Raw genomic sequence first — 22094 nt, forward strand, 5'->3', positions numbered from 1 at the left:
ATGATAAAAACCCTCCAGAAAGTAAGGATAGAGGGAACTTACCTTAACATAATAAAGGCCATATATGACAAACCTACAACCAACATCGTTCTCAATGGTGAAAAACTGAAACCATTTCCTCTAAGATCAGGAACAGGACAAGGTTGCCCACTCTCACCAATATTATTCAACATAGTTTTGGAAGTTTTAGCCACAGCAATCAGAGAAAATAAATAAATAAAAGGAATCCAAACTGGAAAAGAAGAAAGAAAGCTGTCACTGTTTGCAGATGACATGATACTATACATAGAGAATCCTAAAGATGCTACCAGAGAACTACTAGAGCTAATCAATGAATTTGGTAAAGTAGCAGGATACAAAATTAATGCACAAAATCTCTTGCATTCCTATACACTAATGATGAAAAATCTGAAAGTGAAATTAAGAAAACACTCCCATTTACCACTGCAACAAAAAGAATAAAATACCTAGGAATAAACCTTCCTAAGGAGATAAAAGACCTGTATGCAGAAAACTATAAGACAGTGATGAAAGAAATTAAAGTTGATACAAACATACGGAGAGATATACCATGTTCTTGGACTGGAAAAATCAACACTGTGAAAATGACTCTACTACCCAAAGCAATCTACAGATTCAATGCAATCCCTATCAAACTACCACTGGCGTTTTTCACAGAACTAGAACAAAAAATTTCACTATTTGTATGGAAACACAAAAGACCCTGAACAGTCAAAGCAATCTTGAGAAAGAAAAACGGAGCTGGAGGAATCAGGCTCCCTGACTTCAGACTATACTACAAAGCAACAGTAATCAAGACAATATGGTACTGGCACAAAAACAGAAATATAGATCAATGGAACTGGATAGAAAGCCCAGAGTTAAACCCACACACATATGGTTGCCTTATTTTTGCTAAAGGAGGCAAGAATACACAATGGAGAAAAGACAGCCTCTTCAATAAGTGGTGCTGGGAAAACTGCACAGCTACATGTAAAAGAATGAACTTAGAACACTCCCTAACACCGTACACAGAAATAAACTTAAAGTGGATTAAAGACCTAAATGTAAGGCCAGACACCATAAAACTCTTAGAGGAAAACATAGGCAGAACACTCTATGAAGTAAATCACAGCAAGATCCTTTTTGACCCACCTCCTAGAGAAATGGAAATAAAAATAAACAAATGGGACCTAATGAAACTTAAAAGCTTTTGCACAGCAAAGGAAACCATAAACAAGTTGAAAAGACAACCCTCAGAATGGGAGAAAATATTTGCAAATGAAGCCACTGACAAAGGATTAATCTCCAAAATTTACAAGCAGCTCATGCAGCTCAATATCAAAAAAACAAACAATCTAATCCAAAAATGGGCAGAAGACCTAAATAGACATTTCTCCAAAGAAGATATACAGATTGCTAACAAACACATGAAAAGATGCTCATATCATTAATCATTAGAGAAATGCAAATCAAAACTACAATGAGGTATCACCTCACACCAGTCTGAATGGCCATAATAAAAAATCTAGAAACAATAAATGCTGGAGAGGGTGTGGAGAAAAGGGAACCCTCTTGCACTGTTGGTGGGAATGTAAATTGATATAGCCACTATGGAGAACAGTATGGAGGTTCCTTAAAAAATTAAAAATAGGGCTTCCCTGGTGGCACAGTTGTTGGGAGTCCCCCTGTCGATGCAGGGGATGCGGGTTCATACCCCGGTCCTGGAAGATCCCACATGCCACGGAGCGGCTGGGCCCGTGAGTCATGGCCGCTGAGCGTGCGCATCCGCAGCCTGTGCTCCGCAACGGGAGAGTCCACAACAGTGAGAGGCACACGTACCACAAAAACAAAACAAAACAAAACAAAACAAAAAAACACAACAAAAACACCTAAAAATAGAACTACCATACAACAAGCAATCCCACTACTTGGCATATACCCCGAGGAAACCATAGTTCAAAAAGAGTCACATACCACAATATTCATTGTAGCTCTATTTACAATAGCCAGGACATGGAAGCAACCTAAGTGTCCATCTACAGATGAATGGATAAAGAAGATGTGGCACATATATACAATGGAATATTACTCAGCCATTAAAAGAAATGAAATTGAGTTATTTGTAGTGAGGTAGATGGACCTAGAGACTGTCATACAGAGTGAAGTATGTCAGAAAGAGAAAAACAAGTACTGTTTGCTAGCACATATATATATATGGAATCTAAAAAAAAAAAAAGATTCTGAAGAACCTAGGGGCAGGACAGGAATAAAGACGCTGACATAGAGAATGGACTTGAGGACACAAGGAGTGGGAAGGGTAAGCTGGGAAGAAGTGAGAGATTGGCATATACATATATACACTACCAAATGTAGAATAGATAGCTAGTGGGAAGCAGCTGCATAGCACAGGGAGATCAGCTTGGTGCTTTGTGACCACCAAGAGGGGTGGGATAGGGAGGTTGGGAGGGAGACGCAAGAGGGAGGAGATATGAGGATATATGTATATATAGCTGATTCACTTTGTTATAAAGGAGAAACTAACACACCATTGTAAAGCAATTATACTCCAATAAAGATGTTAAAAAAAAAAAAAAGAATCTACACCCACAGCTAGCGTCAGCCAAGTGAATTGGAGGCAAGAAATGCCCATGCTAGAAATCAGTGATGAAGATTCAGAATGTAAACATGGTATTTGTAGGAAACACAACCAAATACTAAAGCTTCTTAATAAAGTTTGAAAACAAAGGAGAGCAGTTGGTCATCTCTTTTATGACTCAAGTGCAATGTGTAACACCCAGGAAGGATCCAGCAAAGAATGGCTGTGTTACTTTCTCAGGGAGAAGTAGCCAGTTCATTGTCCATGTTTTGGTTGTTTTTTATATATATGCGTGTACATGTGTGTCAGCCATGTGGTTTTCATTAATGGGTTGGGTTCATCTTTGGTGTTCTCCATCCCGCCTGAGCTAGAAGATTCCAGGGCTGCATGGTTCCCAGAAGACAGTGAGTTAATATTCCAGGTTTCAAATCAAGTGCACACTTTCCCTTCCAGAATTCTATCTTGACAAAGGTTGTTTCTTTCTGGGATTATGCAGAAGTCTTCAATACCATGTTACTGCACAAATCTTTATAAGAGTCTTGTTAATTTTTAATCAACCAAATTTATACATTTTGAATACCAATTCTCTTTTTAAAAATATCAGATGACATTTAAATATTTATTTACTTCAGTGTTTCCTTCATTGATTTGTTCTAGAAACTGACAAGACCTTGTTTTTAATTCTGTTTTTAAATTTTATAATGAATAATAGATAATTTTTAACAATGATAATTATCAGATCTCTCTATTTATAGAAAATAAATGCAAAATAAAGGTTTATTCATTTCTATAGTCTCAATTATTTCATCTAAGCAATGCTGCTACATTCTAAAGAAGAACTGTTTTGTGTGATTTAAAAAATTTAATCTCTGCTTATGGCTCCTTTAATGAATTCCATTACTTTAGATTGTTTCTTGTCTTTTTTTATAAGCATCATATTATTTACCCTCTTGCTTCTTATAAGGCCGTCTGCATTAATATGTATGAATGTATCTCCCTTCATTTCAGCACATTTAAGTGAACAAGCACATGTTTCATGGCCATGAACACACGTGTGCACACACAAACACACAGTATACTTGTGTGATCACATGCAGAAAGAATTTGTCTGCTTTACTCAGTCTTAGAGTCCATACAGAACAATAAATTACCAGGGAAGAGGAGGATATTGTCATTGATCTTCTCCCCAAGTCAAATACCATAATTTTTATAATTCAGTTGTTATTTTTATCAAAGTTAGACATGTATACATATGGAGTCAAATAGTGCTACCAGAATTATTACCAAAATCAAACCGAACCCAAACAAACCCCTATTCATCACCCACAATCTCAAGTTTTTATTTCTAGGGGACCACCTTTTGCAACTTTATAAACTGTTGCTCTTCTTTACCTGTATTTCAATAAACTACACACTTTTTTAGCACTACTTGTGATTGTTCAGTGTTAGCCAGCATAAATTGGCTTCCTACTATGGAAGTAGGGATTTAGTTCTTTTTTACTGGATTCTCACTTTCTAGAAAATCAAAGGGTCTTCTGACAATAACTTTAGCCAAATCTATGCCTCTGGCTGTTGTCTACACTGGTGAATTACCCTGTGGAATCTTTGTACCATTTAGTAAGATGGTTGTTGGAAAAATAGCATGCCACTCTCAGTGTGGGTGGAGTTTATTACAGCACTTTGTATCTGTATTCCATTTAAACCTCATAGCAACCTGGGAAGGTGAGTGCTGTTTTCTAGAAAGTTGTGATCCGCTCAGGTTACACAGAGAGTGTGCAGAGCCACAAGTAGTTGTCTGCTCTAAATAACTCATTTATCTCATCCAATCTTTATTCCCCTGCACTTGCTATCCCTATGAGCTCAGCTTTATTTCCTTGTAAATATCAAGGTTCCTGCATTTTGATTCTCCAAGGTTCTCAGAGGTTCAGTTTGGGCCATTCATTCCCCAAAGTAGCACAGGAAGCCCCTCCAGCCAACTATGAAGGCCAAATGCTTTAACTTGAGGGCTACGAGCTAGTTATTGAGAGGATAAAAGAGATTCGCTGCTGTGTTTGGGGAAGGCATCCTGCTACGGTAATTTCTAATTAATCAAACCAGCTCTTGGTCGGTGGGTTTGGCTTTGTAAATAGAAAGCAGATTTCCATGGGAGCTGCATAAGTAAGGAACATAGCAGAAATGGCTTCAAGTTGTGACAGTTTCAATGAAAAGGATTTGAAGAAATGATGGGTACATTTCTAGACATTTTATTAAAAGTAGTAGTGGGTGTGTATAGCCAAAAACCTTATTCTTTTCTGAGAAAAGCTGCCCGAAATATGTTTCAAATAAACTTTCCAAATGTCCTTTTCAAAAACAAACAAACAAAAAGATTTGGGGATGTAAATAATTATCTATCTTACTTGCAAACCAACCTATTTTTACAAAGTTCGTTCTTGTTATCTCAGAAGTAAGATGCATATTCACAGTGTCTATCACGTGCCAGGTACTTTACAGCTGTTACCTCCTTGAATTCTCATAAAAACTCTGCAAGGGAGATGGCTTTTTTTTTCCTAGTCGGATGAGGAAAGGAAGGCAAAGAGAGGGAAACAACTTGCTCTGGATCACACACTGGCAAGGGGAGGAGCCGGAGAGGCCCCAGGTGACAGGCAGAGCTGGGGTGGAGCCTGGTGACCTGAGCTCTGGCTCTGCAGCAGACTCACCTGGTCCAAATCCCAACTCTACCCTCACTGGCTACAATGCCTTGGCCAAGGGGACTCCCTGGGGCACACGGGCAGTGCCAGATTTCAGCCCATAATCACGTGGAAGTACCAAGAGTGCGGTTCATTCACCTCCTGACTGTAGCCCTCCCTTCCACCACCTTTGAAATGCCTGTCTCTCTTTTTTTTTTTTTGCAGTACGCGGGCCTCTCACTGTTGTGGCCTCTCCCGTTGCGGAGCACAGGCTCCGGACGTGCAGGCTCAGCGGCCATGGCTCACGGGCCCAGCCGCTCCGCGGCATGTGAGATCTTCCTGGACCGGGGCACAAACCCGTATCCCCTGCATCGGCAGGCGGACTCTCAACCACTGCGCCACCAGGGAAGCCCGCCTGTCTCTTTTTGCAGGGACTGAAATCACAACTATCCATACTTCAGCGAGAGAGACATCTCTCTCTAAAGAAAAATCACCAGATGTTTGACAAGTTTCAGTGGTTCAAATGAAAGGAGCTTTATATAAAAAATTAAGGAAAATACATGACAAACTGAAAATAGCCACTTACAAATACATTTTTGAAAAATGTATTTTCAGCATCTTGACAGGATGCAAGAGAATGTTGTTCCATTGAAAGAGAATCAAGATGATGAGAGAAAATATTACTTGGATATGAGAAACTTGGTGAGTGGATTTTGAGTGCATAGCCTGACTCAGACAATATGGCTTCAGGAGAGCAAAGGTTGCCGGGAACTTTGTAAAGAAGGGAGCGCTCAGGCTGAAGTGAGGACTAACAGTGTTAGTGATCACCTTAGCATCACTTAAGGCAGTTCATCTGGGCATTCTGCACCTGCAGATGTGACGCCATGGGAAGCACACAGCCCCACCTTTAATGGAGTCTGGCCAAAAAGAAGTGAAAGAGAATTTAATAGAATCTTTTAAAAGTTAGCCACTTATAGAAAACATGGGTGTGGGGAGACAACTTCCCCGGCAGAAAACAAGCCAGGAGAGAAGGGCCTGCCTAGGCTAGGAGAGACTTAGGAGAAAAGGCAAACAAATGGTGTACATGGACCCTGTTGCCATCCTTATTCAAACAAACCAATGGCAAAGAGACATTTTTAAAAACATTCAGAGAATCTTGATTAGGAAATTGGATATTGCGTGATACTAAGGAATTTTTGTCAATTTTATTAGATGTAATTGTGGCATGGTGGTTATATGTAAAGGGAGGTCCATCTTATTTTAGACTTGCATGCTTGATATTCAGGGGTAAAATGACGCTGTCTGGGATCGTTTTTATTTTTTATTTATTTTTTCCAGCTTTATTGAGATTTTATTGGCATACAATATATGTAAGCCTGAGGTGTACATTGTGATGATTTGATACCACAAATTATGAAATGATTACCACAATAAGGTTAACATCTCCATCCCCTTACATAGTTAGCAATTTTTTGTGATGATAGCTTTGAAGATCTACTCTCTTAACAACTTTCAAGTATATAACACAGTATTGTTAATTACAGTCACCATGCTGGATTTAGATGGGATTACTTTTGTCTTCAACAATAACAAAAATCGAATAGGTAAAGAAAATGCTGCAACATCTTGAAAATTATTGAATCCAAGTAAATAAGGGTTATTGTTCTTTTCTCTCTACCTTTTGGTGTTTGAAAATGTTTATGTTAAACATTTTTATTGTATCAGTAATATCTCAGTCAAAATGGACAGAGTGTTTACGATCTGATTTACTATCACAACAAGCAGCCACCAGAACAGAGTATTCTTTTTTGGATGATCTACTTACTCCCAAAGTTATCCCACACAAATTTACTGATGTTAGATCTGTAAGTATTGGCATGTGTGCTGGGTGCTGTAATGCTTTGTCTGTGTCCTCCTTCAGGACGGAGGGACTATTTCCTTATCTGCCCAGAGAATTCCTTGCTAATATCTCAAAGCTGAATCCCTCCCCAGGAGCTGTCCTTGGCCAAAGGGGAGCTGACTTGTACCAGTTGATGGCCCCTTCAGGAGCAGTTCACATCCAATTTCTGGTGCATGTGTGGATAAAGCCCCCCGACCTCAGTTTGGGACTGTGAGATGGCTGTGAGCTTTGTTGTGGCTGCATTACAGTTGACCTTCTTCTCATCGTTCCTGCTCCCTTTACTCTCCCACAGGTGTTATTCTTTTTTTTTTTTTTTTTTTTTTTTTTTTTTTTTTTGCGGTATGCGGGCCTCTCACTGTTGTGGCCTCTCCCGTTGCGGAGCACAGGCTCCGGACACGCAGGCCCAGCGGCCATGGCTCACGGGCCCAGTCGCTCCGCGGCATGTGGGATCTTCCCGGACCGGGGCACGAACCCGTGTCTCCTGCATCGGCAGGCGGACTCTCAACCACTGCGCCACCAGGGAAGCCCCCACAGGTGTTATTCTTAAGAGCAGTAGCTAATTAGCCTCCTACACACAGATCTCCATCTCAGCTTCTGTTTCCCAGGAAACCTAACCTAAGCCAGCGTGGAGAGACCTCCACTACCTGTTGTTGAGTGAAAAAAGCAAAATGAGAAACAGTATGAATAGAAATTTTCCATGCACATAATAGTGGGAAAAAAAGCATACATTTCTATATGGGTGTAAATTCATAGAAAAAGATAGAGAAACGTATATACGTCTTTCTAATTTGGGGAAGGGAAGTAAGTTGGGGAAATGTTAAGGGCAGTTTTCATTTTATTTGACTCGCTTTAACTTTTATCAATGAGATGAATTAATCTGCTATTTGTGTTATTAAAAGTAAGTCAACAACAAATAAATGAAGAAAAATTCCTTGGTGTGGAAAGACTAGAAGCTCAGAGCAAAAGGTTTTTAATACCAGGCAAAAGAAATGCATATTTATATGGTAGAATTTTTAAACTAAAATGACCACAAAAAATGTCTTACAGGCATTCAGCGATTAAAAACAGGTGGTTGTTCATATAAAAAAGTTCAGTTGGCACCAGACTTCTTTAAAAAATCTCAAATACCAGAAGTTAACAAAGAATAACCAGAGCATTTGAGAGGGAAATATTGTGACCTAAGGGTTTTGCATCCAATGAAATGATATTTAACGTGTGCAAGAAAATCAGAAGAGAGTTTCATACATGCAAGAACTAAGAAGCTTAGAATCCACATATTTTCCTTAATAAAAATTATGTGAAGAAATACTGATTCACAAACTCTCCAAGCCAAGAATTTGAGTCTGGAGGTTGGATAAGAAATTAATGGTGATGAGCAATAAAATAAGTAAAATTTTGAATTAGTCTAAATAACTAATATTAGCTTGGAGTGAAACAATGCAAACACCAAGAATAATTCTTTAAGACATGGATGGACCTAGAGAATATTATACTTAGTGAAGGAAGTCAAACAGAAAAAGATAAATATTATATATATCACTTATATGGAATCTAAAAAATAATACAAACGAAACAATATTCAAAATAGAAACAGACACACAGGCATAGAAAATAAACATACTTACCAAAGGGGAAAGGGGGGAGGGATAAATTAGGATTAGGGGATTAACAGATACAAACTACTAGACATAAAATAAATAAGCAACAAGGATTTACTGTATAACACAGGAAACAATATTCAATATCTTGTAATAACCTATAATGGAAAATAATTTGAAAAAATATATATAACTGAATCACTTTGTTGCATATCCAAAACTAACACAGTATTGTAAATCAACTATACTTCTATTTTTAAAAAGAATAGTTCTTTAAATTTAATGTTCATAACATTAAAAAAAATATTATTTTCATTAATCTGGGTGGAAAGTCCACTGTCCATTGGCAAAACCAAAGAGAAATGGAAGTCAAGAAGGGAGGAAGGCAGGAGAAAGTATGAGGGTGTTAATCTCCCACAGTTTATACAGGTATCGAAAGACACATTATCTTATCCTTGATATTAATTGGGAAATATATCTTTTTTAGTTTAAAGGCTATCACTGGTAGACCAAAATTACAAATTTTAGTTTCTAAAGAAATAGAAAAAAAAAAAATTCGGGAAATTTGGCCAATGTGAAAAAAAGTAGGAAAAGAAAAAAGTGAAAGATGAGGAAAAATGCATAAAAGTACAAAATAAGATGACAAAATCAAGGTGATACAAATTATTAAAATGAATATAAATATATTAAATAGAAATCTTAAAAACAAAAAAATTCAGATTTAGTTAAATAAAATATTCAATTATATGGGATTTTCCAGAGACTCAACTAAAATTAACTAAAATTAATTAAGAAAGGTTAAAAATAATGAGTTAGATAAAGACACACTGGGCCAAAAAAGAATGTAGGAATGGCAATAATAATAACAAATTAAGTTGAAACAAAGAGAAACAATTGCTAAAAGGGACAAAAGGGGTTTGTTTCATATTTTTGAAATATATTTACAATAAAGATATAATTCCCATGAATAATGATTGAACCTATTCATTGACTCACATAGCATTAAAATGATAAAACTATATTAGGAGGAGAAATTGGCAAAAAATATATCTAATAGGAAATTTTAGCATGCCTGTCCTAGAATCTAGAGTAGTAGAGACAATTACTAAGGATATGAAAATTTAATATAATTTATAAGCTTGGATCTCTACTATCTATCTATCTAACCATCTATCATTCTATCTGTCATTAATTGCACTTATTACTATCCATAGTATATTTATGAAAATTCATATCTAGGACAACAAAGCAAATCTCAATAATTCCAAAAGATACTACATACTAGCCAATTTTTCATGACAATGCAATAAAACTGCAAATTAATAGCAACTGGCTTTTTAAAATTCTACTTGGAAACTGAAAAAACACAGCTAAATAACACTGAAGTGAAAGAAGAAATTAAAAGTGCAGTTAAGGGGCTTCCCTGGTGGCATAGTGGTTGAGAGTCCGCCTGCCGATTCAGGGGATGCGGGTTTGTGCCCCGGTCCGGGAAGATCGCAACGGAAGGGGCCACAGCAATGAGAGGCCCGCGTACAGCAAAAAAAAAAAAAAAAAAAAAAAAAAAAGTGCAGTTAAGGATGACTTAGAAAGTGATTATAATAACTAGAATGAATCTCAAATTTTAATTGGGTATAGCCAAAGCTATATCAAAGACATTTCAAGAAGAATAAGAATACATGACCTATGCTTTTATCAATATCAACCTAAGAAATGTATAAATTTGAAACAGAACAATTGATAAATAAAGAGATTTAATTCTGAGCAGACTAAGGAAACAACGAACAGAAATATACAACATTAAAAGTGTAAAAGCATATATTACTGTAGAAATAGAAAAAAATTAAATTCTTAGAGAAGACAAGAATGAGATAAACAATACAGATTACTTTCCCTATTACAAGACAAGGATCCTCACATTATTACCAGATTTTTTTTAAGAGATACATCTAATAGCAAATAACCAGAATGTTTTAAATGAAAGAGGGAGGCAGAGATCTACCAAGTGAACACAAACACACAAAAAAGTAGGAGTGGTGGTATTATCTGACATTGTAGAATCTAAGGCAAAAGGATTAAATAAAACAAAGAATCTATTTTTAATGGATAAGCCTACAATTCACAATGGAAATACAGCAGGTGTGCACCTGTCCATGTCAAATAACATAACCTAGAAATAGACAAACAGAAAGACAAAAAGACAAGAAAATCAAAAGGCCACAGTTGGGATGTGCTATAGGAAAACTTCTTGGAAAGTCTTTTTATGGGCTGGGGTTCTTTAGCACTGCCATGTGAAAAACCGTCCTTCTCTTTGAAAACAAATGGAATTAATAAAGTGTGGTAGTTTTTCCAAGCTCCATTTTCTTTCCCAGAGAAACCATGTAACGTTTGCAAAATTCCTCCGAGCACTCACCTCTGTCTGGAAATGATGTTTGCTTGCTGTTTAATGTTCCTTTTAGAGAAAAAGAAAAACAAACAAAGATGGTCCCTTAGCATTTCAAATCTGACAGCATTATGATTCGATGTCATCCTTAGGCCCTCTAATTCCACCCCAGGAGAAATAATAAAAGGGGACAGAATTACAACTCTTTTTTTTTTTTTTTTTTTGGTTTTTGTGGTACACGGACCTCTCACTGTTGTGGCCTCTCCCGTTGCGGAGCACAGGCTCCGGACGCGCAGGCTCAGCGGCCATGGCTCACGGGCCCAGCCGCTCCGCGGCATGTGGGATCTTCCCGGACCGGGGCACGAACCCGTGTCCCCTGCATCGGCAGGCGGACTGTCAACCACTGCGCCACCAGGGAAGCCCAGAATTACAACTCTTTGAACTAGCCACCTGGTACAGCCCATCAATGGCAATTCCTGGGTCAAGGCAAACTTCTTGTTGCCCCCCTTTTATTTAAGGAAACTAGACTAACATGGGAGTTTGGGATTGCATGGGAGTAGGGAAAAACAGTTCTTTTTCTTTCTTAGCAGAGAGATTGAAGCAATTTGGGTACTATATGCTTAGTCTCCTCTTGCTTTGATTGGACTCTGTCTTTTGAGACCATCAAACCTCTATACCTTTGCCTTTAAAAGATTTTCACATTAAGTCTTGCCCAGAAATATAATAATCTCTACAGTACTTTTGACACTTACTAAAACATGATGGACTGCTTTAAACATTTTTTCTCATAAACTGAGAGATCAAATAGACAAAAATACATGAGGATTCAGAAGCTGTGAAATATACACTTAAGTTGTTTAATAAATAAACAGTTTTTTACCCTACCCAAAGAATGTATTCTTTAAAATTATCCCTAAAGCATTTACAAAAGTTTACCAATATTGGCTAAAAATACTTCAAGAATAGAAATTCTACAGGCCCCATTTTCTCATGTATTCATTTGTTCATTCATTCATCCATCCAATATTTAATGGACATTACTATTTGCCAAGGAGTATGCTAGGTGCTGGTGATGGAGCCAGAAAATTTAGAAATTAAAAAAAAAAAAAAAAAAGCCAGACAAAAATCATCAAGCTTTTGAGTTTGGGGGAACTCAAAAAATATTCCTCCTAAATAGCTCTGGGATCAAAGAATAAATCAAAATGCAATTATAAACTACGTAGGACATACTAATGATAACTATATCACATTCTTGTGAAAACTGTACTCAGGGGAAATTCATAGCATTTAATGCTTTTGTTATTAAGGGAGAAAGATTTACAATAAATAAATGAAGTGTTTCTGTTAAGTTTAAGGAAAAAAAAAAAACTTAAGAGTTGCAAAAAATCTAAAAAGCTGATTCTGGAATATATTCAAAGGATTCCCCAGTCCTCCAGGGGCTGTCCGTTGGAAGACTCCTATATTTCTACTGGAATAGGTCACAGAATTAAAAGAAGAAAACAAAGTCAGAACTCAGCATCAGGAACTCATGAACCTTTCTTTTTTTTTTTTTTTTTTTTTTTTTTTTTGCGGTACGCGGGCCTCTCACTGTTGTGGCCTCTCCCGTTGCGGAGCACAGGCTCCGGACGCGCAGGCCTAGCGGCCGTGGCTCACGGGCTTAGTTGCTCCGCGGCATGTGGGATCTTCCCGGACCAGGGCACGAACCCGTGTCTCCTGCATCGGCAGGCGGATTCTCAACCACTGCGCCACCAGGGAAGCCCCATGAACCTTTCTTGAAGATGCTGGAATTAGGGTGAGTTAATCTCTGCCCCAGAAGGGCTCACAAGTTTATGGAGGAGAGTGGCTTGTAAATCTTACTTAATAACTATTATAATGGTAAGTGGGAAAGAAGTACATATATGCAAAATTCTGGGGATACCCAGAAAAGGGAGTGATTAATTCCACAGGAGTGGAAGGCAGCGTGGGATGAGGTTGGAGAGGATATATATAGTGGTCCAAAGGGTAATTGATTCACTAGGCAGGAAAGGAGGTTAGGAATAATGGAAGAAAGGCTGAGCAATGAAAGTGACTGAGAGTTTGTGGGGAAAATAATTCATTTTGGTGGGGATCAGACTGAATGTCTGAAGTGAAAAGTGGAAACAGAAGTTGGAATGGCTTCTGATACAGAAGGGCCTTGGAGGCCATGCTAAGGTATCTGGGTTTATGATGGAGAAAACGGAGTGCCCGTCAAGGGAGTTGAAGGAAGGGAGGGGCATTATCATTTGCACATTGTTGCCTCATTCTGGTAATTTCTCCCATGATGAATCTGTTGGTAGGTTGGGGGGTTAGGCGGTAGGGGCTGAGGTTGTCCTCAGGTGAGATATGGTAAGGGGCTAAGGATGGCCAGTGCCATGGGAATGGAGGGCCAAAAGCCTACCCAAGACATTTCTGAGGTGAACTCAATAGACATTAGTGGGTGTATAATGGAAAATGGTTATGGGGTGGGGGCAATAAAGTAGAGCCAGAAATTACCCATAGGCTAAGTTAGGGGCACATGGTAGCACCCTAAACAGAGGTCGAATTTCATGCAAACCCACCCACTCATTCATTGCCAAGCATATTTCTAAACTCAGCATCATAGATTTCTAGTGAAAAAAAAGCTCCTCTCCCGAGCTTGAATCTCTTCACAAAATCATGTAGAAGGAATTGTTGATAGCTGTTACAGACGCTGAGATGTGTGTGTGTGTATCTTTGGGGGAAGTGTGCCCTTTCTAAGGCAGCTGCTTCTATCACTGGAGAATAGGACCCGCTTTACCTCCCCGCTGCAGGAAGCCTGCTTCCTTCCCAAGCCTCCTTGACACCTCCCCAGCTCTCCGAGGGAAAGCTAGAACTGGTGTTCTAATGACCAGTTCAGTAGTGACAGGCTGTAAGGAGCAACTAAATCTTGGGTGTGTACGTGTGTGTGTGCTTGCTTATGTGTGTCTGTATGTATTTTTAAGTTGTATCTATGTGTGTGTTTGTGTTAGAGTTGCCAGATTTAGCAGATAAAAATCCAGGTCCCATGGCTAAATTTGAATTTCAGATAAATAGCAAAGAATACTTTTAGCATAAATATGTTCCATATGTATTTGTATATGCAATATTTAGGACTTATTTATACTAACATAAGTACTCATTGTTTACCTGAAATTCAAGTGTGAAACCCAAGTGTGCGTTTGTGTATGTTTTATGTGGGCCTCTGTGTTTATAGCTGTTTGGGGTTTGTTTGTGTACCTGTGTGTTTGTGTGTATGTGGTTTTTGTGCTTGTGTGTACATGTGGATCTGAGTTATAGCACTCCTAATAAGAGTGCTATACAAGTGATAAGGTTGCTATACAACCATCCAGGCCATGAGGAAAATAGAAATAGAACTCTCTACTTAGAAGAAAAAAAGCAAGCAGAGTTTTTTTTCTATTATTAATTTTGACTTTGAACAGGTCACTACAAAGTGAAGAGGTTGAACAGATTCAACCATTTAAATATTTATTGACCATCCTAGGAGCAGAACGTACAAAGGCAAATAATTCACAGAGGGCTCACAGTCTAGAGAAAGGACATCTATACAACTGATGAGGTTACGATGTAGTTAATGCCACGATAAACATGCCAGCCAAGATCCCAATGACTGTGGTGGTACCTTCCAGTTCTTCGTATCTGTAAAGGCAACAGCTATTTCAGTGTGATGCTTTTATCATTTGCAATCTTTAAATTATGATTATTGGTGGAAGCATGCGTGCTGCTCTGCTAAGCACAGATGATCACCCAGGCATCAGATTATTGGTTTTTTGTTTAACAGCAGCAGTATTCATGAGAGCCAGGAAATATCACTGACTTGTGCATTTAAAGCATTTCTTATCAGGGCTCCTGTCATCCTGGGCGGCGTACATTGCTGCTTTATAGGGTCTCAGCTTCCTCTGCAGGGCATCTAAGCTCCTTTGGAGTTGGGTTCCTGACGCTCAAAAGAAGTGGGTTTGCACTTCTTTTGCTCACCCACAATTTTCAGGATCTATCTTTCAAAATACATTTAGCTGGCTAAGTGAGATATTGCCCATGCAGGCTTGAAATCTGCCTCAAGTGAGCACTCACACCCCTATAGAAAGCTGCCTTAATATTTATAATTGAGGAATTATGTAGGAGCGTCTGAATCCAATGGTGTACAGTTAGAAGACAGGCTACAGCAAAGACACCTCAGTGGTGGCAACAAGACAGAAGTTTATTTCTCACTCACCTAGTAGTCTGAGCCCCAGCTGTTTTGTTGGACACAGCAGTCCCAGAGCGACAAGGAGCCCCATTCCTTCTGCTTGGTGCTCTGCTGCCTTCAGTCCATGGCTGCCAGCCCACGCATGGTCTAAAACACTGTCCTGGCTCTCATCGATGTGGCCTCATCCCAAGTAGCAAAAAGAGAGAGAGGCGGGAGGTGCAGGTCCGGTTCCTTTCCAGACCAGACCTGGAATTTGCATGTATCACTCCCCCACCCCACCTCCACAGCCATATGTGAAAGTGCAGCCAGCCTTGACTTCAAAAGAGGCCGGAAATGTGATCTTCCTCTGGACCATCACAGGGCCTTTATCACTATGGAAGAGGGAAAGGTGGATGGATATCGGGGCAACCAGTCACCTCTGCCCAAAGAGTTATTTGCCTTGAACTATTTAAGAGTACTAAGGGCAAATAGCTCTCAGAATACACTAGTCTGTTTATAGCTGGCAGGACCAAGAACCAATACTGAGCATTCATTCTGTTCCAGACTCTGTGAGAATCATTTAGTTAGTGTTATTTTCCATAATCCTGATAGGCAAAGAGCCTGAGGTGAAGTAACTTGCCCACTCATAACTATGGTGCCAAAGAGGGCATTTGGACTCAGGAACTTTCCCACAGAGCGTCCTGACTCCTATAATCTACTGGTGACTGAATGAATCCGTTGGCTGTGTGCTGGATTTTGGGGTGTCAATTAAGCATCGCTACCATCCCCATCTAGGTCTCGTCTGCATTGCAGAAGCAAAGCAGGAACTACATTTCCCAGGATGCCATTCCCTGCAGGATCCAGGTGGGAGCATCAGTGAGAGACATTTGGAAGGAAGGAGAGAGGCAGAGGCTTTTATCCTGCAGAGGTGGTTGTATCTAGACACCTAGGCAGATGGAGCTTCACAGCAGATTCCCACCGGCTCCTGAAAACTTCTGGCTTTAGTGTTTCAGGCTGAGATCTTTGGCTGGTGGCTTCTCTCACCTTTGCACGCTGGCTCTTCCAAGGGTTACATAAATCCCTAATTACTATGTAAAACTCTCCATACCTGGAGCACATAGACTGATCTCTCACAGACAAAAAATATGAGATCATGAGATCTGGCAGAGTTCTTTCTGTATGGCAGAAAGAACACTAAAAGTGGTACTGGATGAACTGGATTTATTTTTTCTTTTTATTGAGGTAACATTAATTTATAACCTTATATATTTTTCATGTGTATAACATTCTATTTCTACTTTTATATATCCTATAACCTGCTCACCACCCAAAATTTATTTTCCATCCGTCACCATACAGTTGATCCACTTTGCCCATTTCACACTCCCCCACCGACACCTTCCCCTTTGGTAACCACTACTCTGTTCTCTGTATCTGTGTGTTTGTTTTTGTTTGGTTTGGTTTGTTCATTTATTTTGTTTTTGTTCATTTGTTTGTTTTAACATTTTTTATATTCCACATATGAGTGGGTGAACTGGATTTAAATCCCAGCTTTCTTACCAGGCATGACCTTGGGCACATTAGTTAAAGTATGTGAGCATCAATATTTTTTATTTATCAAGTGGGAATAACAAAATCACTGGGAGGATAGCATGTGATAAAATATTTAACAACTGGGCTTCCCAGGTGGCACAGTGCGGGTTCGTGCCCCAGTCCCGGAAGATCCCACATGCCGCGGAGCGGCTGGGCCCGTGAGCCATGGCAGCTGAGCCTGCGCATATGGAGCCTGTGCTCCACAATGGGAGAGGCCACAACAGTGAGAGGTCTGCGTACCGCAAAAAATATAAAAATAAAAAAAATAAAAAATTTAACAACTATTAGCACAACAGGAAAGTAAAATGGTATCATTGTTATTATTGGTAGTAATAATAACCAAGCATATTATAAACATGATTTTATTTGATCCTAAAACTACTCTGGTTACTAGTATTATTCTTATTTAACAATAAAACTAAAAAACAGAGAGCTGAATTAACTTGCAAATGATCACCCAGTTAATTCCTGACCAAGCCGGAAATTGAACCCAGTCTTTCTAGTTCTAGAGCTCACACTCTTTAACAACTATGTGTTGTGTTTCCTGTTAATAAGCATTTCAACTGTTCATTTCCACTTTCCTCCTCCACAAAGTTGCCGATCAAAGCTCCTCCTTACCAAAGTTGCCAACAAGTGAGAGAAAATAATTTGTGGGCAGCCATACATATGGAATAACCACCTAATAATTTCAAGAACTCAAGATGGAATTAATCTATCTGGTGAGAGGCCTGGTCACTGGATATTTTCAAGAAAAACCTCAAGGACAACTGACTCAAAGGCAGTGGTTCTCAACCTGGTGCGACTATATCCTTCAGGGGACATTTGCCAATGTCTGAAGTCATTGTCACAACTAGGGATTGGGTATTAATGATATCTAGTGGATAGAGGCCAGGAATAATGCTAAACACCCTGCAGTGCACAGGACAGCACTCCTCCCCACGCTCCACAAAGAATTATCTGGCCCCGCTCAACAGTGTTGCTGTTGGAAACCCCTGCTTTAGGAGGGGTTATGAGATTTTCTGCTCCTGATATGGGTTACATGGGACGTTCTCCACTACTGTGTTGTCTAGTATGGTAGTCACTTGCCACGTGTGACTAAACTAAAATTAAATTAAAATTTTGATTCCTCAGTTGCACTAGCCACCATTCAAGTGCTCAGTTATGACTAGTGGTCACCATATTAGACAGTACAAATTTATAGAACATTTCCATAGTCTCAGAAAGTTCTTTTGGACAATACTGTTGCAAGATCTTCTTTTACTCTGAAATCCTATTAAATATCTCAAGCTGTAGTTCCTTGTACATTATGGGAAACCAAATTTTAAAATGGTGATTTTTATAACAGATAAAATAGGGCATATATATTCACATCATAAAAATAATCTTTTAAATGTGAATGTTTCTAATATATTTGATGGCTTATGTCTTTGATAAGAATCTGATTTATGTGTTTATAGATCATTAAAATAGGGAAGAAAGTGGAAACTTAAACCTAGAATTGGCAAAGCCACTACCAATTGAAGCTCAAGGGAAGAACTCGATGCAGCTCTGAAATTGCAATCTAAACCAAAGATGTTTATGAAGCTGTAGAATTTTTTAGCTTAAAATAAGACTTACCTTGGGCTTCCCTGGTGGCGCAGTGGTTGAGAATCCGCCTGCGGATGCAGGGGACACGGGTTCATGCCCCGGTCCGGGAAGATCCCACATGCTGTGGAGCGGCTGGGCCCGTGAGCCATGGCCGCGGAGGCTGCGCTCCACAAAGGGAGAGGCCACAGCAGTGAGAGGCCCACGTACCACAAAAAAAAAAAAAAAAAAAAAAAAAAAAAAGACTTACCTAATGTTTTTTGGTTTAAATTTGCATAATAGTTTTTAGGGACCACAAAGTTCTTGGAGAATCTAGTGAAACACACTGATTATCTCTTCACAAATGGGAATGTGAACACACAGATATGTACAGATACAATTTTCTATACAATTGGTGCAATCAATGACTTCCCAAAGCCCAGGGAAACCCTCTGTTTTCCACTTGGTCCCCACCCAAAATGCCCATTTCACAGATGAGGACTCTGAGATTCTGAGAAATTAAGTGACTCGCCCATGTTTACACAGTGGCAGAACCTGAATCAGAAGATGGACATTCTAATTCCCAAGCTTCATACATTCATTAAGAAATACCAATTTATATAAAGTAACAAAGGAACTAATCGACTGTATCATATAAGATAGACTAGTACAATCTAAATTCTCTTGCTTGGCATCTATGAAGGAAAGGGAGAGGGTAGTGCTTAAAAAGCAAAGGAATGGCCTCTAAAATTGTCAGAGGGTAGAAGAGAGAAATGCAAGTCCATGCAATGCTCCACAGACTGGATTGTGTAGCTCTGGATAAAGAAGCACGTTCTTTAATTTCTGATTTAGAATTTTTATCAGAATGCTTCTCCTTTGAGAATCAACTGCCTTTCTCCATACAACACATTCCCAGTGATAATGTAAACTCCTCAACCAAATGCCTCCATCTTTCTCATTAAGGCTTCAGGAAGCAGAGTTTGTGAATTCCCCTTTGATTAGCTCATTAATTTATCTGCTTTTGTTCCTGCCTCCTGTCTCCTATGTTTTGCATCCTTATTTTTGCTTTTTCTTTAAAGCCAACAAAGAGCCTGAAAAACTCCCTTATGTAAAACTTCCAAAATTCAATTGTGTATTTTACTCCTCGGCTTAATTGTAAGAAGTTGTGCCTATTCTATACCTACGGCTTTTCAAAGTGTGCTATTAGAGCAGCAGGCAGAAGCAAAGGGGAGCAAACCTCATTGGAAGTCTAATCCACACAGAGCCATCACTATTGAAATGCTGTAAATAGAAATAATATTCAAGCAAAAAGAAATTGCCTCTGGATCTGCGCCCAATAGATCTACTTACAAATGCGAAACAAAGCTTAGCGCGTCAAGTACACTTAGCCCAATGTCTGGAATAGAACAATCAGTTAAAAAAATATTTGCTGAGTGAATACACTATTTACATTTCCTCCCTTGCCATTCGTTCTCTGCTTTTCCTCCTCTTCTGCAATTCTCTGTCCTGACCCCTGTAGACTGCTTCACCCAGGCATTTGTGCTGCATGGCTGCCTGCTGGCTATACCGGCAATGGGGGGGTCAGAAGATGGAAAGAGACATTGCGTAGCTCTTTCCACTCCCCTTTCCTTCTGCACTTTGCTTCTGGGGTGGCTGTACCGTCCACAACCACAGCTCCCACAGGGCGGCCCCTCTTCCATGGCACCAGGTCTCACTGGCTTCCAGAGACATTATTTCCTCCTCTTGCCCCTTTAGGCGTAAGGCTAATAACAGTTTCTCACATTGCTGGTTCCCGGATGTCTCCACATCGTTTTTGGTTTCTTCAACTCTGCCCACATCTTAGTAAACCATTTGTGTTAGTCAATTTGGGCTGCTATAGCAACACACCATAAACTGGGTGACTTAAATCACAGAAATTTATTTCTCACAGTTCTGGAGGCTGGGAAGTTGAAGATCAGAGCATCCACAGATTCTGTGGTGAGAGTCCACTTCCTAGATAGCTGTTTTGTTTTGTTTTGTTTTTGCTGTCACCTTATACAGTGGAAGGGATGAGGGAATCTCTCTTAGTGGTAAGAACACTAAGCCCATTCATGATCTAATTGTTTCTAAAGGCCTCCTCCTCCTAATACCTTGAGGTTTAGGATTTCAACATAAAAATTGTAGGGTGGGGCTTCCCTGGTGGCGCAGTGGTTGAGAGTCCGCCTGCCGATGCAGGGGACACGGGTTCGTGCCCCGGTCCGGGAAGATCCCACATGCTGCGGAGTGGCTGGGCCCATGAGCCATGGCCGCGCCACCATGTGGTGCGTCCAGAGCCTGTGCTCCGCAACAAGAGAGGACGCAATAATGAGAGGCCCGCGTGCCAAAAAAAAAAAAAATTATAGGGTGACACAAACATTCAGCCCATAGCACCATCTCTTCATTAAAATCTTCAGTTGAACCAGGCAAGTTAAATTTTGTTTTTCATTATCCTAACAAATGAAAGTTAGAAAAGTGAAAAGAATTGGAAAACCAGATTTAAAGTTATTTTGAATGTATACTTTCTAACATTAAGGAATAATGCTATAAGTATAAAAATCCCTTCCCCAAATATGAAAATCTTAATCATTGCGATCTTACTTAAATATGTTTCAATATACAAATACTGAGATAACCAGTTTATACACTGAAGGACAATATCCTTCAGTAGATGGTGATTGATGGCTAGCTAAGTGAATAGGTAGGTATTTCTTCGCAAAAATCTAATCAAATGTAGATGTTTTATAACTTGCTGTTTTCGCTTAATAATACGTTTTAATATCTTTCCAAGTTATTGCCTACCCTTCTGCAGCATCATTTTTATAGCTGAAAAATATTGTGTTGTATGAATTTGCCATTGTTTGCTTACCCAATTCTCAACTGTTGGACATTTAGATTCTTTCCAATATTCCTCTTTTTAAACAATGCTGTAGAAGATAATCTCTATAATTACTTGCTACTTCAATAGCAGGGTTATTGTTATTATCTGAAATTTTTCGTGTAAGAGCAATTGCTTACCCTTCTTACCTCTGAGCTATGGCTCTGATTACAGAAAAATATGATAATCATAGATTAAGCTCAGTTTTGAAGGGATAGGATCTATATGTTCAATCCAGTGCCATTGCTGAAACCTAGGTCCTGCCTGCTACCCAAAGCCTTGTCCCCACACATTGCAATATTGACAGGGTAATCTTGAGGCACTAGTTATTATTTTATTCAGTATTTCTTTTTTTGAATGAATACAAAGTGGTAAAATGAAAGGATACATGCATCCCATACCTTCATCTATGTACGATGTGTAATACATTTCACAAATATGCACGAGAGTGCATATGTATATGGCTGAATGTCTCTATTGGGTGGCTTATGCTGTCTTTACTGTTCCTATCTAAAGAATTCATAGGTCACCATGTGTTTTGTACTACTTACCCCACTATCCTGCTTACAACCAAGCGAGTCATAGATTCACTATAGTTGGTACAAAGTACCCATCTACAGCTGGCTGAGGCTCAGAGAGCTGCTTGATTAGCATCTCTGCTGGCAGGGAGCCTGTCTTTTGCAGAGTGATTATCAAATTAGCTA

General features: G+C 39.2%; 1 protein-coding gene across 1 annotated transcript in view; it reads left to right on the top strand.

The window, feature by feature from the left end:
* ELMO1 (engulfment and cell motility 1) overlaps positions 1–5505 on the top strand; it is an 803227-nt gene extending 797722 nt beyond the window's left edge. The window contains exon 24 of the mRNA XM_067042332.1: positions 5491–5505. The gene's annotated coding sequence lies outside the window, so the exon portion shown is untranslated. The remainder of the gene's footprint in view (positions 1–5490) is intronic.
* Positions 5506–22094: the final 16589 nt, after the last annotated feature.

This window comes from Kogia breviceps, chromosome 9 (assembly GCF_026419965.1).
Source record: "Kogia breviceps isolate mKogBre1 chromosome 9, mKogBre1 haplotype 1, whole genome shotgun sequence".
NCBI classification, from domain to species: domain Eukaryota; kingdom Metazoa; phylum Chordata; class Mammalia; order Artiodactyla; family Physeteridae; genus Kogia; species Kogia breviceps.